Genomic DNA, 9047 nt, shown 5'->3' with positions numbered 1-9047 from the left:
AAAAAAATTATATGTTATGATACGTTTTTAATGCTACAGAATTTTGCCCCCAAATAGTCTAAATAATGTGATTAGAAACTGGCAGCAATATGATATTTTCTAAACACCCCAACAAAATCCTATTTAATGATGATTATCTAAATGGCATTAAAATCTGAATATGTAGATGGATTGAATTAAAAAAAAAGGATAAGTCCTCCTGACTCATACTATGAATTCCCTTGCCAATGAAGTTCCTTAGGTACCCCAAATATTTATCTCTGGGCATGGCCAAAACCTGCATGACTCTAAACATACCTAGACACTGCAGCATTCATGATCTAGATATTCCTGTCTGTTTGAAGTAGTGATACAGATATGCCAGAAGCCAAATAACTAATTACTCCACAAAAAGTATAACTGATTAAATAGGAAGATTTGAGGGGTTGTTCCAAGATACTCTTTTAAATCAAGATCAGAGCCTGTACTTTCAAAGAAGGGCAGACAAAAAGGATGTAGAAAGCCTCCCCCAGACAGAGAAAAAGGTTCTACCACAAAGGGTTTTCCTCTTTGTCTGAAGATACTGACCTTGCTGGTATTATGGCAACTGACATCTATGTCAGCTTTTAGCTAGTGAGAAGGGAGCACTGTACCTACATATAGGTGAAGGCTAGAGATTATGAGCTGGAGACTTCAGACATAACCTTCTATTCAAAATTTCCTATTACCTAGCTTATGAGAAACACTCAGCATTTCCTAAGGGCTATTGTGAGTCACTCAACTCTTTGCAGACATGATACAGAAAATTGAAGGTTTTAATTCACTAGCAAGTGAGATATATAAAGTTAAGGCACTGCAACAGCTTTAAAATTGATGAAGACAGAGACTAGAATTGAACCCTCAGTCCTGATTAGAAGCTTTTCAGATTAAGGAAAATAGAAAAAAACCCAAGACAGGTATTTTATTTTGTATCAGAATAAAACCTGCTTAGAAATAATAGTAATTTTTTAAATACTAATTTATGAGCAAGAGAGAAAATTAAACTAATGAAGGACTAAAAAGAACCTAATTAGTACGCATTTCTAAAACCTCTCACTAAGAAGTAAAAGATAGCAAACAAAGAATAAAGAGACTGTCGATACCAATAAGATTAACTGTATACTTACTGATAAGCTTTCTAAGAGCACATTCAAATAATGCATGTACATGAGTAGGAGAGCAACTAAAACTAGGTTCTGGTTCGGGGATTACTGAAGCTAGTGGCAATAGGACAAAAGTATGATTTCAGTATTTAAAGGCCATGTGTGTCAAGTGTCTGCAGAACAACCAGATCTTTCTGCTATATTCTTCACCTTTGTACTGTTTCCCCACCTTAGCTCTGTAATATTCACTGAGCTATGACATATCTTTGCAGCATCAACAGATTACTTCTTAATACATTCACGCTTTTGTGTAAAAAATAAGTATATAGATCACATCATACTATACCAGAAAACAAAATATTGTATAGAAGAATATTCAAATAGTTGACATTCCATAAAAAGTTTTTTACAGCAAAGAAAGCACTCTGAATATCTGTCCAGATATGTGTCAAAGTGATTTCACACATCTTCTGAGCCCAGTGCCTGATGTCTGTCAGCACTCAGCATACAACACCAAGCCATAAAGCTTATCTGATAAAGTGAGAGCAGTATGAAGTGCTATTGTTATTATTATTATTTTCATTCTGTACTGGAGAGCCGAGTGAAGGTGGTATGCGAAGGAGTTAGTCTGAATAAAAAATATTGCCCCTGTATTTGCCAGCAATATCTTATTTAGAGTTTCAAACAGAGACTTCCACTGATTTAAAAAAAAAAAACAAAAAGTCATTGCCAGCTTATTACATAAGGATTTAGCATTTCCTGTTCAGTACCATAACTACCCAGGAGAGTTTCAACAAGGACAGAAATCTTTTGCAGGACAAAAGTTGCAAATTTGAACATGAAATAAATATTTAGTATTTTTTATATATATAATATAATCTGTCTCCTTAAAAATACATTATTTCTGTTTCCGTCCATAGTGTCAAAGAAAATCACTTACAAATGATTGCACTTTAAAAGCACTATACAGATACTGAACATTTTAAATAATTGTAACTTAAAGTGACTTGCTAAAATTAGCCCTGAAAATGGATCCCAAAGACAAGTGGAACAGAAGAAAAGAAAAACACCCTTGACAACTAATTTCTCCTTTGTATTTTCCATTCTTTTTTTTGCTTCATTTTCAGCCCTTCTTTCAGTAAAGCTGAAGCTTTTAATTCAACAGGACTTAACTTTCATGATAGGCTGGCATGAATTGTCTAAACTAGAACAAGTTCCTCAATCAGTTCTTAGTCTTTAATATATATGCAGAAGAACACAACTCTTATTTTCATATGTCTGGGAAGGGAACTCAAAGGCCATCTCTTTCCAACCTCTCTGTCATGGGCAGCCACACTTTCCACTAGGCCAGGCTGCTCAAAGCCCCATCCAACCTGGTCTTGAACACTTCCAGGGATGGAGCACCCACAGCTTCTGTGGGCAGCCTCTTCCAGTGCCTCACTACTCCCACAGCAGAAAATTTCTTCCTAATATGCAATATAAGCCTACTCTTTTTCAATTTGAGGTCATTGTCCCCTGTTCTGTCACTACATGCTCTTGTAAATAGTCTCTCTCCATGTTTCTCATAGTCTCCCTTCAGGTGCTGGAAGGCTAGAATTAGGTCACATAGAAGCCTTCTCTTCTCCAAACTGAATAACTGAAATCTCTCAGCCTTTTCTCACAGGAGACCCCAGGAAAATATTGTCTTTCTTGCAATGTAAGTGCACATTGCTAGCTCCTGTCCATTCTATGATTCTGTGATGAAATATTTGTGGGTGTAGGGGTTTTTTCTTCCTATTGTTAAATCTTTATTCTCTGCTTTTGACATCAAAGTTATTTGCACAGAAGCTAATCATTATGTCACAAATATTATATCAGGTAGTGAATAAATAAGATGACATCTGTTAGCTTTGGGGACCATCTGTTAGACCGGGGAATTATGGATGTGTTGTTAAATTTAAATTATATTAATTGTAAGCATAATAGGAGGGTGTAATAAGCAGTATGAGAGACTATCTCTCTCTGGATTCTCTCATGAAAAACAGGAAGTGTGGCTGTAGTCAAGGGAATTGCTAAAACAGCATAAAGGAGATGTAATATTTGTGAAAATCAGAAAAATAATTTTAAAAAAGAGGACACAAAGAAACAGCTTTTGCATGGTCATGGGTATTGGATTAGGTATACAGTTGAAGATACTCATTTAATAAGGCATTTAAGCTCATGCCAGAGTAGAGGTACACAGTTGAATGTCAGGTAAATTACCAAAATATGAGAGGGGTTTCAAGAAACTGGAACTTTGTAGCATAAACTTCTCCTTCAGAGACTCTTCATTCTTAGAGCCAGATACTTTGACTTGTATTAAGAGCTTTTGATACCAGACCTATATTATAAGTAAATTTTATTAAAGGTAAACATAATGGACATATTTAAGCACAATCTGAAAGTGGCAATCCTTGTTGGAGGTAGAACATATAAAAATATTCAAAGGAAATACTGCTGCAATGTCAGGTTATGTATGAATATATGTACAACATAATACATAATACTATGTATTATGTACGACATAATACATAATGTTATGTATTACGTACCATAGATATTCACAAGCAGTCTGTGTCTGAGCTTGAAGCATGTCCATCTGACACATTTTGAACAGACACAAACACAGAGGTCTTAGGATGCCTTAAGATGCTGATTTAATTCTTCTTCCTAAATTCATAGGAGTTTATCCAAATAGCAAAATGTCGATTACCAAGCAACTGCTTAATACTGGTTAGTTATCTGAAACAGAGTTTAGTAGTCCTCCTCTTCTTTCTGCTCCCTTGGAAGGCATCAGGTATGCACATTAAGTATTTTCACTGCTTCAACTTAAGCTTTGCTAGAGGTTTAAGACCACCTATATTTTTTGCAAACCGTGTTTCCTACAATGCCTATCATACCTCATACAGGATCTCATATGTTTTTCCCCATATTTCTTCTCTGCTTCAGGCAATTAAATCAGTAGATTCCATATTTATTCTTTCCAACAGTGTTTTTCTCTATATCCTCCTGCAGAATAACTTATATTTATGACTTTACCTCAGCTCTTCTAACTTAAGGTACCTCTTTCCACATTTACTTCTACAGAACCCATTGAACTCAGTTGACTCTTCCTGTTGAATTTAGCAATGGCAAAAAAAGCAGGAAAGACAATACTTTTGAGAAAAGGAAGGCTGAAATAATTGTTACAACTGCATCTCAGTCATTGTCTTGAATGCCATTTCATCCAGACTTTCCTCAGTCAGTCATTGTCAAATCCATTTGCAGATTCCTCATAGCAGAATAGCAGCTTTTCTCTGTCTTTTAAAGCCATTCTAACACACTGTAAGTGCCCTGTAAATACTTATAAAAGGTATTGGTAATACAATGCATTTCAATGCAATTTCTATGCATTGATTAATATTGTAGCCAGAAGTTGGGGTAAGATAAGATTCAACCCATATCCCAGTTTACTGAGACCTAGACTGGTGAATTAACTTTATTTGTTTCATTGGGATTGTATCAGGGAATGAATCTCACAGTTTTTATTTTATTTTAATTTTGTTTTTTCTTCTCAGATAATCTAATGAAAATCATTCATAATAAAAGGTAATTGACAGGGAAGAAACCTGAATAGTTTCAACTGTGCTACATTAATTAATTTAATTTCTGCCTAAATGAAACCTATCAAACAGAATTTTTCTTTAAACAGATGACAGAATTATTTTTGGGGAAAAAAGGAGACGCTTTTGTATGATTTGTCCTCTATTGAAAGTTCTGCTATAAATATTCCCATCTAGATTTAGTCTGAATATAGAACTTTGAAGAAAATTTATAAAAAGATACAATGCTTTACCTCTCATGTCCCAGAAATTCTGGATTATTCCTCTCATCCAGAAGCTTTCTCAATGTCATAACTTAAGCATATCTTTCATTATTTCTTTTACAAAATCTGTTGTATTGTACTAGATCCTATTGTTAAACAGACACTCTAGTTTTAAAGTTACCTGAGATAACTTCCAACTGTAATTTTCAAGGAAATTTACAGTAACTTTAACAATCGAGCAATATAAGATGATATCCTCTTCTCTTTGTATTTACTAATGAATCTTCCTGGAAAACATTAGCAAGGAACACAGTTAAATAATTCTATATGTTCTGAGTCTTCAAAACATCTCTCATTTTAAAAACATCTTTCATATTACAGCAAGACCTCGTTCTTAGAAATTCTGGCTGATCCCAAACCTAAAAATATGATAAAATATTGCCAGCTTATAGACAGTGACACAGTACACAAGGATGTGGTATGAGTTATTATGTTTAATGCTACTTCTATTACTACTAACAATAATATAACTGAACAATATACTTTCTATCAGCCTAGGTAACTAGTTTCCAGAACATCTTTACAGCTTTTACAATTGATAAAGACATCCAGAAGCAAAACCAAAACAAAACAAGTCTTCAGCCATGAGTATTGTATGAACCATGCTGAGAAGTCTCCAGGCTTGGATAAAAAAGCTTGACATAGACAAAAAAAGATAGAAACAAGTATCACACTAATATATAGAGGAACGAATGAGGAATAATTCTAAATCACAATTGTACTTCTAAAGAAATGTACATTACATTGTAAATCAGTCCTAGATGTTTAATTTCTAAGCTACACAAAAAGTGAGGGTAAAACCTATCACAGCTTTTAAGAATATGAGTTTATTGGGGATTTTTTTGGTGAAATGACACATTAAAGATTAAGTTGTGTCATATCAGCAAATGTATGCTTTATTGACAAAATGAAGACAAAGACTTGGGATTATAGCAAGCAGAAGACATCTCAGTGCTCCTGCTGCATCACATCCCTATTGTTTCTTGACTCCTTAACCTTTCAGTGCTCACTGTGGTGAAACATTAAACTCCTACAGGTTTCTGGTATCCCATGAATGTTTTTCATTCTCCATTGGAGAACTTCAGAAATAATTGAGCTTCACATAGCTTTCCATTATGATATTTCCATTTCCAGTATATTCCAAACCCATATCTTAACTACAGGAAGTTATTGTGGGGTTTGGAAACATAATTCATTCCTGATCACTGAAAAGGATGCTGTTCATAGGCTTAAATATAGCTTGGTATTAGGTAAGAAGAATAGAAGAATTGTGCTTTTTGAGAACAAAAAGGGTGGGGGTTTTTTAGGTTGTTTTATTCCTCCATAGAGTTCACAATAAAGAGTTACTTTTTTCTTTATCAAATATGAAAAGTGAATGTACTCTCTGGTTCTAACTTCCCAAAAGAATAGGACTGACAACTCGCTCATTGTTTCATGAATGAGTTTCATTCAGATTCCTGTTAGTTCGTCATTGCAAAAAAATATTTCAAAATCCTTTCAGGCCTGGATTCAGCTTTCATCTGCTGCTAGATATAACCCTTCCCTCAAACAAGATCTAGATTTGTTTGTAATAGAATTACCAAAAAAATTTAGACTATGTTTAAGTGTAGCTATGCAAAGTGTGAATGTTTACACAAATGCGCAAGAAAGAGCGAGAAGACTACCAAGAAAAGAAGAAATTAAAAAGAAAGGCCAATGTTTTTTGTGTTTGGAAGGACCTTTGACTACGTGGAAGTATACCAACATTGAATGGTGCATTTTGTAACTCTATGTATTAGCAGTTCTTCCTGAAAACTTTATAAAACCCCTGCCTTTGTTATCACAGTGCCAAGCCAACAGTATATGTCTTCAGGAAGTGTCTATCAGCACTTGCAGGGAGGTAATCACCTACAGAAAAATTAGTCATTTAAGTGCCTTCCCAAGAAAATAATTTAATCAAAATTTTTAATGCTGGGATGCACAATATCAATGAGTCTTAGCATACATCCAGAAAGAATTATCTCTTTAAAAGGTACATAATGCATTTATTATGGTTTAATTTTTCTCCAGCAGTATTTTGGAAGTACTAAAAGTTGCAGGTCTATGCCATAAAAGCAAGTGAGATGAGAACATTCTATAGTCGGTTCATTGTCAAGGTTTTATGACTATAACAAAATAATTTCTGGCTAGTTGGCTAAATTAGGTTAATATATACAGAAAAACAGATTCTTTTTTCCCCATAAATCCAAATGGTAAAAGATAAATAATAAAGTCCATGAATCAGGAATGGATTTAGCAATTTTAATTTATTGTGACTGAAAAGTGTCAATTAAAAACTTAGGCATAAAATGAGGAAAGGGTCATTTTCATATTATGTGCAGCCATCACATTTCTGGCTTTTTGAAAACATCTGTAATAGTGTTTGCAATCATAATAAATTCTAAGGGCTCCCATTCTCATGTGGTATTCTGAAAGACAAGTGTATAAAAACAGTTTGAAATGGAAAATGTTAAATCTAATTTTTTCCCTAGGGTTTCTCCACTGTTTGATTAGAGAATGGCTGCATTCAAACATATTACCATTCTGTCAGCAGCGCTCACAGACTTGTACTTTCACTGCATGATAAATGAAGTTTACACAGTTTATGTTGTGCGAGGATAGAGTCTAGTGATGCAGTGATGCACACGTGATTTGTAAGTGTCTGATTTGGTTAATCATTAAAGATCACATAGTCTCAAACTTTCAGAAATGCTGAGCAAATGTGGAAACAAGGTGACAGTGATCCCCAGGGTGGTGTACATCACCCTAGTACTGTGGAAGTAGAGAAAACATACCAGCTTCTACCACCAATGACCCAGCTGACAGAATTTTTTTCCCAGTTATACTTGTTGAAGAATTCTGTGTTTAAGCAGGTTTATTTGTTGACACAGTCACAGAATCACAGAATATGGTGAGTTGTCAGGGACCCACAAGGATCATTGAGTCCAGCTCCTGGCCCTGCACAGCACCATCCCCAAGAGTCACTCCATGTGCCTGAGAGCATTGTCCAAATGCTTCTTGAGCTCTGTCAGGCTTAGTGCTGTGACCACTTCATGGGGAGCCTGTCGCAGTGCCCAGCCACCCTCTGGGTGAAAAGCCTTTCCTAATATCCAACCTAAACCTTCCTTGATGCAGCTTTATGGCTTTCATTCGGGTCCTGTCACTGTCACCAGAGAAAACAGATCAATGTCTGCCTCTTCCCCTAATGAGGAAGCTGTAACTGCAATGAGGTCTGTCCTCAGCCTCCTGCAGGCTGAACAGACCGAGACCAAAGCTGCTCCTCATGTGGCTTCTTCCCCTCAAGATCCTTCACCATCCTCACAGCCCTCCTTTGGATGTCCTCTGGCAGTTTAATGTCTTTCTTACATTGTGTCACCCAAAGCTGCCCCCAGCACTCGAGGTGAGGCTGACCCAGTGCAGAGCAGAGCAGGACAATCCCCTCCCTTGCTCAGCTGGCAATGCTGTGCCTGATGCACCCCAGGACAGGCTTGGCCCACCTGGCTGCCAGGGCACTGCTGACTCATCTGCCACCTGGGATTGACCAGGACCCCAAGGTCCCTTTCTGTGGCACTGCTCTCCAGCATCTCATTCCCCAGTCTGTACATACATCATACATACATTCCCCTTACAGTGTGGCTTAGCAAGCAGTACATATGCAAAATGTGTAAAAATTAAATTGTTACTTTGAGTTTTCTTTTTACACAAGCTGTTCATCCATTTTAAAAGTTGATGGATCAATTTAATTATATTTACAGAAGGTCTGCCTCACTGTGAAGGAATATAGAAAGTTGGTCATAGGTTTGTTTGATAGGAATATCAAAGATGACTTGTTCACAATATAAAAATGGATAAAAAATAAAATTGTAGTATTTTTGCGTACAATGGTAGGCTGTCCCATTTGCCTGATAAGAAATGCAATCAATCAAAAACTGAGCATTGACACCAGAAATGATTACATGAGAGTTATCATTCAGCATTTTAGTAATAAGTTAGAGCAGACTGTACATTCTCCATTTCATCTAACT

This window comes from Lichenostomus cassidix, chromosome 1 (genome assembly GCF_008360975.1).
Source record: "Lichenostomus cassidix isolate B80296 chromosome 1, HeHo_3.0, whole genome shotgun sequence".
NCBI classification, from domain to species: domain Eukaryota; kingdom Metazoa; phylum Chordata; class Aves; order Passeriformes; family Meliphagidae; genus Lichenostomus; species Lichenostomus cassidix.
Note: the sequence above shows the minus strand (reverse complement) of the source record.